Source organism: Mya arenaria, chromosome 4, assembly GCF_026914265.1.
Source record: "Mya arenaria isolate MELC-2E11 chromosome 4, ASM2691426v1".
Classification (NCBI taxonomy): Eukaryota; Metazoa; Mollusca; class Bivalvia; order Myida; family Myidae; genus Mya; species Mya arenaria.
The window spans coordinates 33,834,948-33,857,953 of record NC_069125.1 but is presented as its reverse complement, the minus strand read 5'-3'; the positions used below and the strand labels follow the sequence as shown (position 1 = coordinate 33,857,953).

The 23,006-nt window shown below is 34.6% G+C and overlaps 1 protein-coding gene across 4 annotated transcripts in view; it reads left to right on the top strand.

The window, feature by feature from the left end:
- LOC128230311 (ankyrin repeat and sterile alpha motif domain-containing protein 1B-like) overlaps positions 1–23,006 on the top strand; it is a 116,992-nt gene that overhangs the window by 40,247 nt on the left and 53,739 nt on the right. The window lies entirely within an intron of this gene.

The following is a 23,006-nucleotide window of genomic DNA, read 5'->3' as shown; positions in this document are numbered from 1 at the left end:
TCGTCAGGCGACACATCCGACTCGCGGAGTTCTAGTGTTGCATTCCACCATTTCTTGTTGCATGATTTTGGTATATGTTTAAATCTCAAGCTGTGAGTTTATCGACTTATTTTGTAAATTCTGGAAATATAATATGAATGCATGATAAGGATTGAATGATAAGAATCAGAAATGAATTACTTATTTATGGGTTATTCTACCCTAGAGAGATTGAAAATCAGATATATCTACTGAATGATAAGGCCCTATCATAGATTAAGCACATTTTCAAAAATCATAATCTAATTGAAATGCCATTTTCAGACCTCTTGAGCCAATTCACATGGAACTTACTGAAAGACGAGCCAAGGGCAAACAGTCTTTAAAGCACGAGTCTGAACTGATTGAGACTCAAAAATGAATATCTTAATTTCATTGTAAATTTTGCTCATAAGAGCATTCATGGTGATAAATACTGAATATATTAAAAGTTTTAGTAATTTTTGTTCCAACATCATTCTCATATAGTTTGCAAAAAGAATGCGGCGCATGCAATATCAAAATGATTTTATCTTAGCACATTTTACTACGAAGTTAAGCTTTTGTAATCTCCTTTTGTCCACAATGGTCGTCCATTGGTCCACAATTAGTTTGCAACTCCTGTAGCACCCACATATCTGAACCAATTATTTTCAAACTTTGACACAATGTTTATGGCCACATAATCGCGGCCAAGTTTGATAATGGCCAAATTTGACCAGCAGGGTCTAGAGTTATTGACCTTGATTAATAAAAAATGCCCTATTTAGCATGGTAACCACTCTAGCACTTTCATTTCTTCACCATTGTCATAATTAAAATGAAACTAGAAACTCTGGCCAAGTTTGATAATGGCCAAATCTGACCAAAAGGTCAAGAGTTATTGACCTTGATTTATTGAAAATGCCCTATTTAGCATTGTTACCAGTCAAGCAAGCACCTCCATTTCTTCACCATTATCATCATAAAAATTATACCGGAAACTCTTGGCCAAGTTTGATTATGGCCAAATCTGACTAGTAGATCAAGAGTTATTGCACTTGATTTATAAAAACATGCCCTATTTAGCATCAGTAGGTCAAAAGTTATTGCAATTTATTTATAAAAAATGCTCTGTTTAGCAGGGTTACCACTCTAGAAAGCGCCTTCATTTCTTCACCATTTTCATAATTGAAATGAAAATGTAGGACGAGTAGATTTTGGCCAAGTTTATGGCAAAATCTGACCATGTTTTATAAATTGTGTCAGGTCAGTGATTCAGGGCTCCATATGGGCCATCTTGTCTTATATTTTTTTAAATTTTGCTTTCCTGAGTTTAAAGTCCTTAAACATGGGTCGTATTCATCAACTTTCAGAGTTTGAGTTTCTGAAATCGTAACATTGAAAAAATCGCAAATTTCTGAGTCATTGTCTCAAATTGAGAACCCAGTAATAAAATGTTTATGGCCATACATAATTTGCATGCAGGTTTGTCTTATGTCTTATTTGAATGAGAAAATGCTTAGAGAGGGAATACTTAGTTCTTATTAACCAAATAATGAGTTTTTTATACGGGTCAATGTTGAATATTATGCCTGAATATAGCTAAACCTTTTTCAACTGTCTTTTGTTTGTTGCAATTGAAGGAATGATTACTGAGAACTGTTTTGAGGCCTATTTTGTATTTAAAATGATGGGACTTAAATCACACTTTTACTAAAAGTAAGACAAACATAATTGTCCTAATACTAGCTATAGGATGTTTGCTTGACCTCTGAAGGTGCCTACATTGAGAACGTATTTATTATCCCCCCCCTCCCACCCCTTTTTCCCATCTACCCCCCTCGTAATGAATCCTCCCTTAATTTCTACCTGATTTATATGAAACAATTAATATTAAGCTTTTTTTGTGAGATCAAACTGAATAATACAAATGTTAAATTCCTGCAAACCATGTTCCACTCTTTGAGTTTAACATTACTCCTTTTGAAAGCCCACCAAATATTGCATACCAGAGGGCAGGGTTTAAGCCTCTATATACAAAAGCACTGATATTATAAGTGTTTTGTTTCCCAGTTAAGTGAACTTGATTTTTGATGATGAATTAAAATTCTCTTCTTATAAATTTAATTATAGCAAAAATGCGCTTCTTATATCTTCAATTTGCAGTTTATTGAAGCATTGATAGTGATCTAATTGCATTTCGTTTTATTTTCTCCTGAAAATTGAAAATGCACAAAACTGTATTAAAGGTGCTAGACACCAGATGGTCCAAAAATCCGCAAACACATTAATTTGACAAGACAAGTCTTAAGAATTGTCAATACAAGCTAGAATTAAGTGGAATTTAAGTTTATCATTTTGCATGATTGAAAAAATATTTTGTCGCTGTGTCAGCGGAGTCATTTTGTTTAAAAATAGTGCATAATAGTTTTCCAGTTTATAGTGTGTATATTTAGCATGTGAATATCATGTGATTAGTACAGATACATATATTAGAATAGAATATTTTTGACAATTTTCATTTTTACTTGCAATTGTATCATCTGGGGTCTAGTCCCTTTAATATTGTTAGATTATCACTTTTATGCATTTTCTAGTTTATGATTATTTTTAATGGTGTTACACCCACTATAAATCAGGTACTTCATTATTACAAAATCTGCACTTGAAAATACCCCTTTTGATGTTAATAATGCATTATACAGCTTCGATAATATTGATCATGGATTCAGTTCACTTATTTACAAGTTTATGAAATGCAAATTGCAAATAAAGCACCTTTTTTTTATGAGAAAATGAGTTAATTGACTCTCGAATTCCGAATGAGCCTGGTGATAATGTAACTGATGGGAATAGGTAATGAAACTGTTAGCTTTGAGCCTGGAATTGTTCAGTAACCTAAGTGCGTATGTTCCCATTGATAGTTTAAATACATTAGGGAGTAGGCTTCGCATTACTGTAAATATGTAGGTGCTCTTTGAAGTTATTTCAATGCCCTGTTTATACCTGAAGTTGTTGTTGGTATTTAAAGAGGAAATTTTTACCTGATGTCGCTGAGTCTATTTTTCTTGACAGGGACCCTCATTTCCAGCCTATACTGCATATCCCTGGGTCTTCCAAATTTTGTTGAGTATAAACCATGTACAGTATAAGGCTTTATGAAATTACCAGAGACTCATAAGGACCCTCTGACACTGAGCTGAAAATTACTACAGAAATCCATATAATAAGAAACTGATATTTGTACTGTTGATCAGTTCACGGAATCTTTTTACATTTTATTGTAAGATGTCAACTCCTTTTCGAAGTATGTTGGAGAAATAGTTTCTTCCCGGTAGTCTATTTGTTCAGTTTAATAATTGAGGCTGAACCACCACCCCTACTCAAGAAACTCAAAATTGAGCTATATATTCAGTAAGCAGACTCTGAAAATAGTCATTATTAGCACTATTTTTTATGCAGGATTGTCGAGGCAGAAAATGATGAATTATTTGTATGCAAGGGGGAGGAAGGGAGTGAGGCAGGAGGAGGGGGTTGTGAGCTACACCCTCACAACTATAGACATTTCCATTTGGCTGAACGCTACTCAACGCTTTTTACTGAATAATTGTCATTGTCATTTAGCTTGTATATATATGTATATATATATATATATATATGATGTTACCAGTAATTTGTTTTAACATTCCACAATATTCAACAAGTCATTTAACACTAATGTTTCCTGCAGATGGAGAAACCAGAAGTTAAGTGGTTTGCAGCCAAGTGCTATGGTTTAATAGATGACTTTCTAGAATCATGTTCTTCAAGTGGTAGAAATTCCCATGTCATGTTTATAGTTTCGTGATACATGGGTTCTCTGTCAGTTTTAAAAATAAATGTTCTGTTTTGAGCTTTACAACCCTGTTCTGGCAGTGGTAACCCTGTGCCCAGCTTGTTTTATGAATACTTCTTAATTTTTAGCCAGATTTTTCATTGAAAAAACGGGTTATAGAATGGTAAAACCGGGCTTGCAGGTGGGCAAGCGGTCGGGCGTTAACAATTCTGCGTTAAATTTTCATTTTATGTAATAAAATCAAGAGTTTTTATCCAATGAATATCAAATTTGGTCAGACTATTTGTCGGCATGTTATCTTGAATATATATGAATATGGGTCATCTCGGGTCAAAAACTAGGTCACTCAGGTTAAATCTTTAGAAGAAATATTTCACGGCAATAAATTCAACAATTTTTATCAAATCTTGATGAAACATGGTCAGAATGCTTGTCTGCATTATATCTTGCATATTTTTTAATATGGGTCAACCCGGGACAAAATTTAGGTCACTAGGTCAAATCTTAGGAAAAATATTTTCACGTCATAAATTTCAACAATTTTGATGAAACTTGGTCAGAATATTTGTCTGCATAATAAATTGCTAACTTTTTATATCGGTCATCCCGGTTCAAATTCTAGGTCACTAGGTCAAATCTTAGGAAAATCTTTCCACGTTCTTTAGTATTCTTTAATATGGGTCATCCCCAGTCAAATTTCACGGGGTCATAAAAATTCATTAATTTTTGTTAAATCTGAATGAAACTTGGTCAGAATATTTGTCTACATGTTGTCTTAAACATTTGTGAATATGGGTCACCTCAGATCAAAAACTAGGTCACTAGGTCAAATCTTAGGGAATATTTTCCTGATGTCATAAAAAAAATGAAATCTTAGATGATAAAGTGTGTCATCTAGGGTCAAAAACAAGAAATGTTCATTTTTCCTCTCACAAATGGAATAGTTTCTGTTCATCAGGTTATTTGTATGAACGATATCTCCGATAAGTATAAATATGGGTCTTTTTGGTTAAAAATACTAGGTCACTAGCTCAAATCCCAGGTTTTGCAAAATTGCATTGTAAAATAAAAAATTCGGCTTTAATGCGGCATTGCCGAATTGGCATCTTGTCTACCCAGATTCTACCCAGTATTATTTTATGATTTTTTTTTTCAACATTTTTACTCAGCAGGGCAAGAAAATCATTTGAAGTTTTTCGTGAAAATAAAGATAGATGGTTAGATATTTTAATCTCCACCTTACCGAAAGATCGTTTGTAATTATGTCTCCCCCTCTCTGGGGGAGACATATTGTTTTTGCCCTGTCCGTCAGTCCGGTAGTCCGTCAGTCCGTCAGTCAGTCAGTCCGTCAGTCCGTCCGTACGTCACACTTCGTTTCCGATCGATAACTGGAAAACCGCATGACCTAGGATCACCAAACTTGGTAGGGAGGTTGGTCGTGAGGTGTAGAGGATCCCTATTGTTTTTGGGGTCACTAGGTCAAAGGTCAAGGTCGCGGCGACCCCCAATATAAAAAACATTTCTGCTCAAAATCTTGAGAACGGTTTGACCTAGGTTCACCAAACTTGGTAGGGAGGTTGGTCATGAGGTGTAGAAGATCCCTATTGTTTTTGGGGTCACTAGGTCAAAGGTCAAGGTCGCGGCGACCCCAATGTAAAAAACATTTCTGCTCAATATCTTGACAATGGTTTGACCTAGGTTCACCAAACTTGGTAGGGAGGTTGGTCATGAGGTGTAGAAGATCCCTATTGTTTTTGGGGTCACTAGGTCAAAGGTCAAGGTCGCGGCGACCCCCAATGTAAAAAACATTTCCGCTCAATATCTTGAGAAGGTTTGACCTAGGTTCACCAAACTTGGTAGGGAGGTTGGTCGTGAGGTGTAGAGGATCCCTATTGTTTTTGGGGTCACTAGGTCTAAGGTCAAGGTCGCGGCGACCCCCAATATAAAAAACATTTCTGCTCAAAATCTTGAGAACGGTTTGACCTAGGTTCACCAAACTTGGTAGGGAGGTTGGTCATGAGGTGTAGAAGATCCCTATTGTTTTTGGGGTCACTAGGTCAAAGGTCAAGGTCGCGGCGACCCCCAATGTAAAAAACATTTCCGCTCAATATCTTGAGAATGGTTTGACCTAGGTTCACCAAACTTGGTAGGGAGGTTGATCATGAGGTTTAGAAAACTCCTATATTTTGGGGGGTCACAAGGTCAAAGGTCAACGTCGCTGTGACCTCTAATGTAAAAAAATATTTCCGTGCAATATCAGGAGAATGCTTTGATCTAGGTTCACCAAACTTTGAAGTGAGGTTGGTCATGATGTCTAGTTGATTTTGCGATCAGTTGGTCAAAGGTCAAGGTCACTGACCTTGAGGTGAAGAACCGGTTTCTGCTCAATAACTCAAGAACGTTTACACCCAGGAACTTCATACTTGGTATGCCAGTTAGTCATGACTAGTTGATGGCCCCTATTGATTTTGGGATCCATCATTGATTATTTCTCACCTACGACCACACAATGGGGGAGACATGCGCTTTTTCAAAAAAGCAATCTCTAGTTAACTATTGTATTGCCTAGTTATGTAGTAATAATTAGTAAGCATCTATTTGCGTCAAGATGCATTGCTGTTTATGAGGAGTTTAGGTTGCTGAATTTCCTGAATTACTGGGTTGTTTGACAGGTTTTTGGCACATGGAAATTGAATGCACAGCGAATTGTCATTGCCGGCAATTAATTCTTAGACTAAACATCTGTTTTATGTGTATATATTGTTTGCATCTGAATAAATTGCCTGGCAGGATTTATGTTTGAAGGATTCCTTCTGTTGCAAGCAGAAATGAAGTTTTTAAAAAAATAATCGTAGCTTCATGCAGTGCATACGGTACCCGTATTTTGCTGACAGATAAAATCTTGTAATTATGAAGTTCTGGCTCTGTTTTTATAAAGCCTCTTTGTGAAAATATCAAGATTGTTAAGAAATTCTTATTTTTGAAAATGTTTGTTTTAAATCCACTTTACTGCATGTACATCAAAGTTTTATTCTTTTTTGAAGCAATTTAGACCATTTTCTTGCATATTTTCATATTTTCCTTGTACAAACCTAAAAATGTTCTTTATGTCAAGCTGAGGAAAAAAGCAAATTTATACTTAATGCTATTCAACCTAAGTTGCATTGTGCAACTTTTTAACATGTAACATTGTCCGTTTTGAGATGTCATGAAATAGTAACACATGGTAATGTAGAGTGACCTATGAGCCCGGTTTTTGATGATGCGTTGGTATAGGAGCCCGAACCATGGCACATAACTTTGGGCGAGTCAGGTAAATACCTTTATCTTTAGTCGTAAGTATTCTATCCCATTCCAACTACTTATTATGAATATTACATAATTATATCAACTGTTAAAAAATCCGAAAACTGGCAACAAGAACCATCATAGATTTCATTGTCCGATTTGAAAGGTCATGAAGTAGTAATGTAGAGTGACCTGTGAGCTTCATAGTTTCTGATGATGCGATGGTATAGGAGCCCGAACCCACATAATTTTGGGCGAGTCAGGCAGATACCTTTTCTTTTAGTCATAAATATTCTATGATCCCATTCCAACAACTTATTATGAATATTATATAAATATATCAACTAATGAAAAATCCAAAATCTGGCAACAAGCACAGTCGTAAATATTCTAATTCCCATTCTACCTACTTATTATGAGTATTACATAATTATACCAACTGTTGAAAAATCCAAAATCTGGCAACAAGCACCATCATAGATTTCATGGTGCCAAAATATTGGCCAATTAGGAGCCAACGTAAACTTGGAATGAGGAAATGGAAGTTGCTGGAATAGTAATTATGATTTTGATTAAGTGTTTTGATGTCTGCGTGCAGGCAATAACGGGTCTGTAAGATTCGGTTTGGGTTGGATAATCAGTGTTATGACGTAAACCCGAAGTTCCATGCACATTGTTTTTGAATTTCATGTGAGTCAGGGGGGGGCAGGGGGTGGGGTTCCGACCGGCACAAGGCAGATTCTGTTAGAAACTCGAAATTTAAAAGTTATTTGGGCGATCATTATCGTCCACAGAATGAGTTTCTGTGAAATTTCTGAGTGTGAAGATTGAAGATAAATTTCACTTTGTTGCATCTTTGCATCCTGAGCAAAAACGAAAATAAAATACGGCAGAAACAGTTCTGTTTCAAGGGGATGTATTTATTCAATTTGATTTTTTTTTACGAAATGGTTTGATGTACTCCTGGCTGTTTTCTAAGTTTTACATTCTGTGTTCTTAAAGGGACTATACATCAGATGATATATAACTGAAAGAAAAAAAGAAAATAATTAAAAACTCACATGAAATTGAAATCATTGTGTACAACGCATTAAATCTTTCTTACTTCATGATATAGCATATCGCATATGACACATGTATCTTTTGCAGATTTTGCGTATTTTTCCAAATTGAAATTTACTGGGTAATTGTTTACCATATAAATCCCAGTCAAGTTAAAAATAGTGTCTGTATATTTATCCGTACTTATCACATGACTTTCACTTGCTAAATATACACACTATAAACAAAGAAACCATTTTGAGCTGTTTTTAGCTCCACTGGCCAAAGGCCATGGAGCTTATGTCGTCACAGATTGTCCGTCGTGAGTGCGTGCGTGCGTGCGTGCGTGCGTGCGTGCGTAAACTTTTACTTTAAACGACATCTCCTCTGAAACTGATAAGCGGATTTTGACAAAACTTCACAGGAATGTTCCTTTGGTGGTCCTTTACCAAAATTGCTCAAATGGTTCCGGTCCATTGCACAATATGGCCGCCAGAGCTAAAAATAGCAAAATCTTTAAACGACATCTCCTCTGAAACGGTTCGGCAGATTTTGATGAAACTTGACAGTAATGTTCCTTGGGTGGTCCTTTATTAAAATTGCTCAAATGGTTCTGGTCCATTGCACAATATGGCCGCAACAGCTAAAAATAGCAAAATCTTTAAACGACATCTCCTCTGAAACGGATAGGCAGATTTTGATGAAACTTGACAGAATTGTTTCTTGGGTGGTCCTTAACCAAAATTGCTCAAATGGTTCCGGTCCGCTGCACAACATGGCTGCCAGGGCAAAAAAATAGAAAAACCTTTAAAGAACATCTTCTCAGAAACCAATGATCAGATTTTGATGAAACCTAACAGAAATGTTCCTTGGATGGTCCTTTATCAAATTTGCTTCAATGGTTTCCGTCCACTGCACAAGATGGCCCCCAGAGGTAAAAATAGAAAAACCTTTAAACGACTTCTCCTCAGAAACCGATGATCGTATTGCAATGAAACTTGACAGAAATGTTACTTGGGTAGTCCTTAACCAAAATAGCCCAAACAGTTCTGGTCTGCTGCACAACATGGGCACCAGAGCTAAGAATAGAAAAAAACGTTAAACTACATCTTCTCAGAAACCGATTATCAGATTTTGATGAAACTTTACATAAATGTTTATCGGGATGCCCTTTAACGAAAATTGCCCAAATGGTTCCGGTCCGCTGCACAACATGGCTGCGAGAGTTAAAAATAGAAAAACCTTTAAGGACTTCTCGTCCGCAGTCTTCACGAAAAACATTTTAACCTACTAGCCAGTTGGACTAGCATAATGGCATATTTTACTAGTCCGAATGACAATCTAGTAGTCCGACTATTTTGCCACATTATAAAACTGTATGCTTGAGGTAAATACCTATTTCAATTGAGCAGCTTGCAGTTTGAGTAAACATTTCTTTATTATGATGCTCATGCAGTGATAGGGAGTGACATCCTTCTGTTGGGAATAGTGCTCCTTGTTTTTCAGAACCTATGGGTACTATGTAAAAACAAAAGGCATCTTGCTTGAATAGACTGTAATAATATCAACATGGTTAGAAAAGAAATGCCATGCTTTAATAGCTTTGATTACATTTTACTACTGAATTACCTCCCTTTTATAGAACAAAAAATAATGTCTTAATTTTTCACGTATAGCATCTTTAAATAATTTTTAAACAATAATAATTTATGAGTAAACATATAAGCATAAAGTTCTCACAAAAAGATCAATTTAAAAACCTTACATTTATACATAGGAAAGTATATATAGACTGAACATTAATTTTCGTTTAAGTGACATTCTGAAAGTTTATGGAACAGCTATTTTTAGTAACTTAAATGGCCGAAAAGTGTAAGTGAAACACCAAGTCGATTCTATCTCGTCAGTTCTTGTTCAGGTTAGATATTTGCTTCATAATCTATTCAGATTAAATGTTAACCGATGATCAGATTTTGATGAAACTTGACAGAAATGTTCCTTGGGTGGTCATTAACCAAAATTTGTTAAATGGTTCCAGTCCACTGCACACCATGGCTGCCAGAGCTAAAAAATAAAAAAAACTTTATACGACTTGTCGTCGAAACCGATGACCTTTTTTCGATAAAACTTGACAAAAATGTTTGTTTGGTGCTCCTTTACTCAAATTGCCAAATCACTTCGGTCCACTGCACAACATGGCAGCCAGAGCTATTAAAGTAAAAATTTTTTTTAAATAACTTCTCCTCAAAAATTGATGATTGTATTTCTATGAAACTTGACGAAAATGTTCGTTAGGTGGTCTTTGCTTGAACCTTTTGGCCAGTGGAGCACAGGCACTGATGTGCCTCTTGTTAATGGTTAAACTCAGCTGAGACAACGACAAAATATTCTAAATAATATGGAAAATTATGTATTATCGGCATCATATTAGCTGGTATTGACAATACTTGTCTTGTTTTGAGGAAATATTTTATTTGCAGATTTTGGTACTATCTGGTGTTTTGTCCCTTTAATACATATTTCATCCTATTATGGATTTAAATCAGAACATCTGGCGGACTCAATATTTTCTCTGAATATAAATACCAGTATTTAATGAAATTAGATGTTCAGGTGTCAGATTATTTCTCCTGGCTTTATTAATTTACGGACCAGCCCTGAGTGAAATTGATTCTGGCTTAATTGAAGCTATTGGAAATCAGAGAACATGCTACACCTGATATTAAATACAGATTATTCCTACTATAAAATCAATGATTCCAGAAAAAATATAGAATTTGTCCTTTGGGGATTGGTAGGAATTCACTATGGGGAAAAATTGTCATAGTATTCCAAGAATTTAAAGGGACTACACACCAGATGATACAATTACAAGAAAATTGTCAAAAAACTACATAAAATTGATATCGCTGTGTGCAACGCATTGAATCTTACTCATTGAAGTATCAAATCGCTTATAAAATAATGTTTCTTTCACTGTTTTTGCGTATTTTTCCAATTTGGAATTTAATGGGGTTGTCTACCACGTAAATCCCAGTTGATTTAAAAATAACATTGCTATATGTATCTATACTAATCACGTGACTTTCACATGCTAATTTATAAACTGGGAAACCAAGTATGCCCTTATTTTAAACATGTTATTGACTCGACTGAAACAGCGACAAAATGTTATTTTTATCATGTAAAATTATGTATTATTGGCCTCATACTAACTGGTATTGACAATGTTAGGCTCGTCCATCGGAACTAATGCATTTGCCAGTTTTGGGACCATCTGGTGTCTAACCCCTTTAAGACAAAAATTAATTCAATTTCTATAGAAAAAATCTTCAAAACTTGTTATGCACCACAATTATGGCACCACAAGTATAATTTTGTAAAATAATGCTGGTACAAAATTTACATAAGCAGAGTTTAGCAAGGTGTTGTATAAAACTTTTATAACACAACCATCTTATGCATCGGATATCAATTTAGAACAAAGTTCAAAACTTAACCGGTCGTTGTCACTTTAAATACTACTAACAATGTTTTCAAAGATAGCACTGCTTGTTTTCATTATAGCCTTCTCCGCTGATATATTGACTACATTAATTACTCTATCCGCTTCCTATTATGATTTTACTTGCCAATTAAAACTTCAAATACTAATTAGCTGTAGATCAGAAGTGAGGATTTTAAATATTATTAGTTTAATAAACGTTGGTTTCATGTTCTTCAAATACAAACAGTTGGTGCCTGATACTACAAGAGTGGGGAAAAAACTGTTGAAGTAGCCCAATTATACACTACAAATGGTTTTATTGATCAATTTGTAAGAGTGTTCCACAAAAACTTCAGTTAGATCTAGTTGCTCATATTTGTAGTGCGGTTATTTATTGGTCCCATTTCTGAATCTTCGAATATCATTACTGGGGTTGACTGTTTGAATATATCGGAAGTGACTCTTGGAATATTGTTTTTTCTGTGGTTATCTGGAAGTGATTCTGAGCAAAGAAAGAAGTATTTTGAGGAATACATATTATGGAATTAGGACAATGATTTGATGTAAGTATAGCTAGTGTTTTACTTTTCTCATGTTCGGCTTTTTGACTGATATTTTTAATAGTTGTTGCTCGCACCATAATTATTTATGGGCCAATGACAATTGAGGATTTACCCTATTTCCTGCAGCTCCATATCATGTAGAGCAGATTTGATGGTGAATTTTCGACTGCCACACTCAATCCATTTTCTGTAGATCTTCTAAAATGAACTCTAACATATACATAGATGTCTGGGAAAACAGTCAAAACTCAACTGTCTTCCTCAGGTGGATCAAAGCCATTATTAACTGTACCCCTTTGGGTAACGGTATCCCCCTCAACTTTCAGATAACCATGACAACAGTTTTGACTGTCTTGAAGACACCTATGAAATAATTGTTACTGAAAATCTAATGTACCCATTAGTCTAAAGCAAACATGATTTCTTTGATGGTATTTGACTAAAAACAATAATATGGTATTTATAGGGTTTATCATTGCTAAACAGCTTCAGAATTGATGGACACATTGTTACAAGTATTCTAAACATTTGAAACTCTCAGCTTTTTTATCATGAGCTGATGAAATCAGAAGTATCTGAAATTGACTTTGAACATGCAATAGCTAATTAAGTTGATGAATTTGTGCATCATCCATTGATGTATGTTAATTGCTTACAATTAGGTATAGGATAAGAGTTGAGTGCGGTATTGGTAATGGGTGGGATTGGGGTGTAGGGCTATGGGATGGGGTGGGATATTGGTATTGGATGGGGTTGGGATATTGGTATGGGATTGGATTGGGGTGTTGGGATTGGGTTTGGGTGGTGAAATGCATACAAGTGTAGGATAGAAGTTGGGGTGGGATGGGTGCATGGGGATAGGGGTTGGGTTATTCAGGTATAGACTGGGTTTAGGGCATGGGGATTGTGTTAGTCTGGGGGCATGCCTACACGCGCATTATAGGAGTTGGGTCAGGATGGGGTGCATGGGGATATGGGGTGGGGTTGGGCTATAGCAATTGGATGGGAGTGGGCCATGAAGATGGGGTTTGGGTGGTGGCATGCCTGCAAGTGTCGGATAGGAATTGTTGTGGGATGGGGAAATTCCAGAATGGGCGTGGGGATGGGGTTTGGCCAATGGTGGCATGCAGGCATCTGTTTTGCCCTTCCCATCAGGGTAGACCCATTGAATGAACAGATTTATTCGTGACTATTACAAGTAAAAATATAGTTGTTTGCAAGTGTACTGAAAAATGTACTTTCATGTATAAAACAAACAATAGATATTATTAGTAGTATAACATCCTTATAATGCAATTGTTCTTAAATGAATAAAACCTATAAAAGGTATTGTACTAAAATGTATATCATCCTTAAAATATATCTGTCTCCTATTTGAATTGTTCTGAAGCGTTTTCCCATTATTTTCATTTGTTTGTTATTGGAATTAACCAGTGTTGCCCCACAAGGAAGAAAAAATGTCAATTATCTTACATTAGGATGTAATCATGTGCTAATTGCTCATGATTAATTGACTGCAGTATTATTGACAAACTGAGAACTTCGTTTGGGAATGCATTCGATTTGTGATGTGTACACGTTACACTTAGTCAACAGTCAGTTATATAAAGAATTGTAAAAACTGTGACGATATTTTATTAATACATGGTATTATTTTGTGGTGATTTGGTAATCATAATATAAAATGTACTAAAAACCTTCAGGATTATTGATATTACACACGGTGAGATTATGTTTTTTATAAATTTGTATCTTGTCATATTCAAGAAGTGTATACAGTGTTCGGATATTATGAAATAATCTGCAGGGTATCAGGATTTGAATTTCAAAGGTTTAAGATAATTTAATATTTCATTGAAGAAAGAACTGAAGAGGTGCCATGAACTCGGTATTCATATTTAAAAAGCATGAAAATAATGATATGAATATCATAGTTTTTTTTATGAGGCATACGATTTACGTGTTTTGATTTACTAAGCTTTTATATACATTTATAATGGATGATTTATATGTTGATGGTGCGAACATGTATGCATAATTTGTGAGTAATTCTTTTTTGTTTAAGCACTTTCATCATCTAATGTTCAGTTTATCGATAAATGTGTTCATATAAGATACACCACATTTGACCTCATAGATGTGCCACAGTTGGGTCTCAAATTTAGTGGGTATTTCATCGGATTCAGATTTGAACAATGAAGATGTATAACTTGACAGTAGAAATGCAGTTTATTCCTCCGTATTCACATGTTATCATGCAGCTGCCATTTTCTTTCCAGTGCACCTGAAAAAGTCTTTTGTTTAATCCACAACCCTATTGTACTCCTGAAGGTTACACACAACTTTTATAATAAACATCAAATTTTTCATAATTACCAGGCAGGGGGTAAATTTGACCTAAGCCCAGCACATCTATTTGAACAAATATGGTATGTTAATACTTACATTAGATTTGTTTTAGAGAATGGAACAGTTGTTACCACAATATTGTTCGAACATAAAGTATTGTTTATCATGTTTTAACAAAAGAAACGTCAAACAGCAACTGCAACAGATGTTAAATATTTGTGTATATTTCAGTTGTAAAGAATATTTGTTGTATAACATATTTAATATTCTCTTTTTGTGTACCACCTATTTAATGTAAGGCTATTTAAACGATAAAACTTTTGCTTCAATTCAAGATTGCAATTACGGTATACATTACTTTTACTCCAATCTTTTTCTAAACTTATCTGGACTAGTTCTCAATTCATTGAATCTAAGCTGTGTTGATTTCCTGAAAACTTTTGAAAAATAAGAAAAAAAATGTTTGTAGAAAAATGTAGGAAAAACTTTTATTGAAGTAAAATAGTCCAAAAGTTCAGCCACCTACTTCTGTGAAACTTACAAAAGTTTGGTTGGCCACGATAAGATACTGAGGCTGAGACAGGAAGGTTCTCATCAGGGGGTCAGTCAGAATGGCTGAGATGGTAGATAGACTAAGTACCCGTTAGCTCTAAATACTTCATGTTTGGTACTTCAGAGATCTTATAATGCCTAAAGAAGTTTTGCAGTTTTACTCTGTTGGCTTGATTTGAAACTTTTCACATAAAATTTTCATCTTGATTTTGGAATGGTGGAGTATTTATTGTTCTGGAAAAACGGGAAGCATTTATAGGATTTTTAGTACCCACTACCTTTGAATATTTAATGTTGGTACTTCAGAGATCTAGGTAAAAAGAAGATTTGCAATTTTACATTGTAGGCTTGATTTGCAACTTTTTTTGTTAAGATTTTCATTTTGATTAGAACTGTGTATGGGATATTGTTCTGTAAACATAGAAAACATTCTTAGACTTTTAGTACTCCCTACCTGTGAATGCTTTTATGTTTGCACTTCAGAAAGATCTATGTGTATTATAAGAAGTTTTGCAGTTTTACGCTGATGTCTGGATTTGCATCTTTGCTCAAAAAAATGTCATCTGGTGGGATTTTTTTCTTTTTAGACCCCGCTGTCTTTGAATATTTTATATGTTTGTAATCATGAAAGATCGGTGTAAAATTATATCACAGTTGAGTTTTGGTTTGATTTTCCGACATTTTGCACATACAATTTTCACATATTTCAGAGTAATGTTGGTGAAGTTGTTCCCGGAATCGTGAAAGCTTTCTTCCTTTGAATGCTTTACATTCAAACTTGGAGACTTGTTCTGTTAATTCTGAAATGTACACAGCTTGATAACTGTGTTCATAAAGTTTTAATCATCATTAAATAAATGGTGTGATGTTGCATGCACGAGATATTCGGAGAATTCGTGCAAATGCGCGTGAAAAGTGGAAATGTGTGTGAAAAGTCATTATTAATTTTTTACCTGCAGATGCAGTGAAATTAGTGTCAGGTCTTAGAAATACGGCAGGTCGTGGAAATACGGCAGATACATTTATTTGAAAGTGCACCAGTGGGAATTTTTTCTCATGAAATTTCTCAAGGAATTTCTGATATAGAGATTATTATCAAACACATATTTGTTTGCAGTGATGTGGTTGGTTATAAGAACTGTGAAGTAGAAGTCTTCATTTTATTTTATTATAAAATTCTTTGGATGTGTAACAGGTCTTTAACTGACATTAAGGATTTATGTAAGATGTGTATGTGAGTATGCATATTAATTAGTTTTGTAAGTGCCTTTTTCCTAAGTAAGTGCATATATATGTAAACAAGAAAGTGTTTATATATTCCTGTGTGTGTACATATTATCAGTGCAGCGTATGTGTGTCAGTTTTGGATTAATTAAAGTGACCTTTTCTCATGCCCTGAAGTACTGTCAACATTAAAGATGTTACAAAATTAGTCTACGTTTGTCTTGACAAACTATAAACATCGGACATAACAAGATACTTTGGGATATATATCGGTGTTTACATACCAGTATACATAATATGGTAAGATTTTTGTAAATGTTCGCCTGTTGTAAAATGAATGTTCATTTTTTAAACGAATATTGCAACATTTTTAGACTCAATTAGGGCTTGTTGCTAATTTAAGTTTCATTTTCTTAATGTTTAAACTTAAGCCAATATGCACAACATGCAGTTTAGTCATTAAGGCACTGGCAACATTTATCAGTCTCAAGTTATAATAAGCCTTACATGTTTTCAAAGAAAGTAAAACTGGTTTCTATTGTGAAAAACAAAATCAACAACAACAACAACATCATCAACAGCAACATATTTTTTTCTTTTTTACTTTTAAGAATCTTTGATTAGATCCTCATTTTTTACTTTTAGGCTGAAGATGAGAGTTGAATTCGTCTTGTTGACAATATGTACTATCTTTTTTTCATGCTTCGCGGTACCATCCTAATGTTCAATGACAGATACATGTATAATGTTGATGATGTAGGCCAAAGATTTAGGGGAAATCAATGATTTTCTGTTGGACAAGTGATGCCTGTTGTCCGAATGTGACATTTACATTCATCATAATATTGCCAAAAATTGGGTTATTAGCCAAAGGTTGCTAAGCTTTTATCTTCTTGTTTTAAAGAGAAAAAAATCAACCTGACCATGTTTGTGGCTCCATCTTAAAGGGCCTGTCTCATGTATGATAAAATAGCGGAAAAAAAAGAAAATTGTTGGAGACTGACATAAACTTGGCATCAATGTGTACAATGCATTGAAACTTACTAACTGAAGTACCACATAGTTTACAATTTATTTAAGTTTAGCAGTTATTTCATATTTTTCCATTAAAAAAGATTACTGGGTATGTCTACCAGGTAGAATTCATTTCTTATTTGTGATTGGATAGTCGGTGTTATCACGTGATATTACCGAGGTAGGTGTATAGCTTAATTATGTCACCCGATTTGAATAAACCCATGTAGCGCAGTGAGCAAGACGCTGGACTACAATTTTGGCGATGCAGGTTCGAACCCAGTCTCCGACACAATTTTTTTCTTTACATTTTGGTACTTTTTTTACAATTATGATATCAAAGCGTTACACATTCTATTAGATAATTATCCTGAGATTTGTTACAGAAAAATACTTTTTTTGGTGCCAATCTGTGACACAGTCCCTTTAAACAAGACTCTCATTGTAAAGTATAACAGTATTATCATCAAATTTTTCCATGGAATAAAATGTTACAAAATGTTCACTAATACATGTATGTTATTTTCAGCTTGTCTGTTTTTTCAGCGAAAAAAAGTTGAGATGTTGTCAAAGCCCTTGCTAGCGTTGTTGTCGGAATTGTTGTTCAAGAGTTATGTCGTCATGCAAAAATATGAATCTCAGCCAGAGCCTGACTCAAAAAGAGTTGAAGATATTCTAATGAACTTATTGTACACATGTTGTCAGAGACTTTTTTTACATGCACAGCAAGGCCCATAACTCTGGCTTTTAAGTTGAGTTATTTTCCTTTCCTGACTGTTAAACAACGGACGAGCTTAGGTGTTCGCTCTGTGGCGCTCTTGTATGAAACGCATCATATAATTATACGTCGAAATGTAAAAAGTGATTAATAGGTATTTTAATATAACCAAAAGCATAAGGATAGAAGTTTTTGTGAATGTCCCACAAGTCTTTTTAGGCAAGTTTTAGTATTCTTTGAACTCTCCTAATATTCATCACAGCCTTATTGATTGTGTTAGCCTATCAGTTTTTGTCATTTATAAGTTATTTCCTGTATTAGTTGATAAGTGAACTCATTGTTCTTAAGTATATTTACATGTTTTAAGTACAGACCACTTACTGTAGACTTAAGTAGTCTTTCGCTGGTATATTTATAGATATGTTTATATACATTTATGTAATTTAATATACAGTTTTGACAATTGATTAAATTAGCTGCTGACAATTGTAATGCAATATTCAGTGGTACAGCTGCGGGCAACGAAATAGTTAGAACGCATGCAATATGTAATTTCATTATTAGTTTATTTCAAGAGACTAGGATTTATTTGCAGAAATGGTATACAGGCAAATTAGTAATGACTTATTATCATTGATTTGGGCATCTGTGTGGGTCAACTTCATTCAAGCAACATCGGCATATGTCAGCAAATGTTTTGATCCCATGGCTTTGCTCACGCCGTTTACAAAGTCCAAATAATTGTACGTAGACAGATTTATTTACCATTTTTTATATGGAAAATCCTTCTCAATGTTAGAGATTAGAAGAATCCTGTATAACATGTCTATTATTTTAGACTAACCGGTTACAAAACAAGTGAATCGGGCAAAATACAAATTGCCGGGACTGATCCAGTCCAACTCTTCAGTTTTTGTCATTTGCTAGTCATCTTTTCTTAGGCAATGGGCATAGTCGGCAGATTACGCTTGCTGTGCCAAAACAGCCTGAAGAAAGATGCTGACATTGTATGTCATCATTTGCTGCATTATATTCGTCTAAATGCAACACGATAAAAGAAAAAAGTCTATATGTAAAGCATAGTTTATTCCAAATCTGATTTTTTGCCATACTTTACCGTTCAATGCTTTTAACATACCAAGTCAGTTCTCTGAGTGTCATGGTAATTTTCACTGGATCAGAGATGGTATCTTTCTGGTCATGAGAGTTTTAGATTGGCAATTATTGACCTTCCTTTGACTTAGGTCAGTTCAGTTTCTTTGTTGAACTCAGATTTAATGGCCAATTTTTGTTAGTTTGAAATTGAAGTAACATTTTAATGTGGTCATTTTGTCAATTTTCAATTAGTGTTCAAACTTGTATGTGGACATAAGCTATTAAATAAGGGCAGTTTTAATGATTTTTTTTTCTTAAATGTACAAAATGGTGAAACAGATTTATTTCTACTAGGACTCAAATTTCTGAGATGGAAAAAAATATGGTAACTATTTTGTTTTATTTGCTTCAGGCACAATTAGCCACAAAGATGCAACCAAAATTAAATTTAACAATTAAATATTCAAGTATCTTCTATTACCTTCATCATATAGTTGATTGGTATTTTCTTTGAACCAGAATTTAACCAGAACTATTTGTTTCTGAGAAAACTTAATACATGTTGTTGTATACTGTATTTCCAGAAATATTTTGGGTCATAAAAATTGTGTTGAACTTTTGTTGAGGCTGTTTGGACTTTTATCTCCTGATTTTATTAGACATGAAATAGATTTCCTATTCAAGAAATAATTGATCTAAAAATGTCTGTTGTTTTCTCAGGGCCTCTGAGGTTAAGTTGAAGAAAAACAGGACAAGGAATAGCACATGAAACAGTAAATTGTTAAATTAGGGCAAAATGTAAAACAAAATCTGCTAGTTTTATGTGATTTTAATATCTGTAAATATTGGTGCAATGCAACCATTAAAAATATGACAAATTACCTCCCTTTTTTGTGACCCATGGCCTTTTCCGGGTCCTAAGCTGTAATTTAAAAAAACAAAAGACAGGGAACAGCAGCATTTATCTGTGAAACAGTATATAATTAAATAAGGGCAAACTGTAGACTTTCTGCAAGTGTTACCTTTCTATCAAAATGCCATAAAATGTCTATGATTGTAAGCTTTTCTAACTTTTATCAAGAAACATCAGTTCAATGTTACCCTTCAAAAAATAGACAAATTACCTCCCTTGTTTGTATCTTGGTCATTTATATTTTAAACTTTGCAATTATTATATCAATTATGGTGTTGTTGTTTTTGCAACTTGATTAGCTAATAAGAGATGGCTAACTTAACATAATAGCAAATATACTTGTCAATTGATCATTGCTAAGAAATTGGAGCTTTAATTGTTTAGAGTAAAATCAATAGTGTTGTTTTTTTCAACCATCTGGCAATCAGTTCAACATATAGAATAAGGCACCTGGGCTGATTTGTTCCAGACATTATTATGTGGCATAATTGTCAGATGTTTTTACCTGGAAAATATAGCAATAGAGCAAGTATTTATAACTGTGGAGGTTTTTATCTAGTATATATAAATACATTTCTCTGTAATGTAGTTTAATGAATAACACATTTTGAGTAAGATTCTGATATAATGTCAAACAGAATTTCTTTCAAGTTTTCAGCTGTTGTGTCAAAAGAGTACAAACAAATGTGTATCATATGTTCTGCTACTGAGTATTCAAATTTTTTACCAGTACTTGGAACCAGTTATATGCAAGAAATAACCTGGAATTCATGCACCAATCAATTGTAACCACGGCCTCCCCAGGTCAGGGGAAAAGCAGGGACTTTGACTTTTGGTACAGTCAAGGCTGGGTAAAATCCTCGCCCTGTGGGGGCGAACTGCTGGTAAAATGCCCCCCGCACCCTAGGGACCTTAGGTAAGGCCCATTCCCCGCTATTTTGGGCGTGAAGACAAAACCACTGCATACGGGTCCACCTGGAAGGTAAAACCACAGCCCATTTCCTCGGCTATCCCCGGTATACCCCTGGACTGGGGGGGGGCCTAGTCCAAATAATTGAACGTTGACAAAAAAAAATACAATTTTGATACGTACAAATACGTTATGTTATTTTATATTAGTTGCGTACACAAAAACATTAATATCCAACGAGTATTTATGACTTTGATGGTTTTTTCTTCATTTCATTCTGTCAAAACATAACGATATATACATGCAAGGCTGGAGTTCAGTTTTACATCAATCGGAACACTTCAGCCATGGCCAAGTTGTTACGATGGTAATTACGAGGTCTATCTCAAAGCATGTCAGAGGTGGCTGAGTTATTACGAGTTGTTCCGCTTGACAATTGTTGTCTGTGTCAGTCAAGTTTCGTTTTATCGGAAAGGTGAATCATGTGTTTTGATGCATTTAATGCTTGTTTTGTGCAAAATAGCTTTGTACTTCCATGGTAAAATATGAATATAAACCTTTATTATCCATTTCAAACATAAAATACTTCACTAAATACAATTTCATTTTTTTTTAAACCCCCCCGATTTTTGCACAAACCCGTTTAGACATTAGGGATTGGAAGAATCCCATATAACAGGTCTACTTGTTTAGACTGGGGGGGCCTTGGTTGCAATGGACTGGTGCATTAGAAGAAACGCTTAGGGCGTGCTCAGTTACCTTAGCAAACAGAGAAGCAAGCAAGAAAAAGTGTTCAATGAAGGCATTGTAACAAACTAGAGTGAGTGAAACAAGACAGTAATTAAGTGTTCTGGCAAAAAGAAAACTAATGCACTGTTCCGTAGGGTTTCTGGAGTGTTATAGTTCTGCTAGATGACAGATATGAGCACCTGTAATGGGGTGGGGAAACATTTGTTAGGTTCACAAGCCACTGATTATGACTGGCATTTCATTTATTTTTCTCCTAAGAAATCTCATATTGGCATGGCTTTTGGACATCATTCAGTATTGTATAGTTCTTTGCTTCGTATTCGGCCTCCGATTTGTCTTGTGGAATAGTTACTGGTATATGAATATCAATTCATGTATGTTTTATCATAATGTTTGAGCTTATTGAAAGTTAAGATAAAAATATTAATTTCATGTTGGAGATTGGAACGATGAATTTAAAAATTGTCTCTGTTGGCAAGCATGCGATGCACCTAATCATTCAGAGATATTCTCTGACTTCTTGCTCTTGTTATCTGTTCATTTCGTTACCTCCTTAAAGAAACGATATTTTAAATTTTGAATATCTGCACCTTCAGGGGAGGTAGTTTGTGGGTTTCTATCATGATAAGTTGTAGACATGTTTATTGCTGCCCTGCCAGACAAGCTCATCAGCACAATTACTCTGCTAGATTGATTGAACTGTGGTCTGGAATGTGAATCTCTGACATGGTTTACTCCAGGTTTAATATATATATCTCTGTGGTCAGTGTGGTTCTATGGATTTTTTTTTAATAACTAGGGCAGTGGGCCATATCAGGAACCTAATGGTTGATATGAAATTTGTCAAACAATTAACACTGTTTTAATGTTATGAATTTATTTCATGCTTTTTGATTGATTCATGCTTGAAACAGCATCGTTTATTCGATACATTATTGCTTGTGCTTGGTGTAAAGTCTTTGTGCCTATCATGGATTATAATATCCTCTTGTACAATTCATACAACACGTACTGTAAGTTTATATTTATTGTATTTAATAGGATGTAATTGTTGTTGTGACAAAGTGTTTGAAGCCTGTATGTATCACAATGTCCGTGTTGCAGAAGTATAACACTTACACCACTTGACCAAGAAGTACTCCAATAGAGTGCTGATTCGTCAACATTTAAGACACAAGCATTTTACTTCCATATATGCTCAACAACATGAAAATAATGCACTGTATTTATTACTGTTTGATATACATGTAGATACCATTAGAGTGTT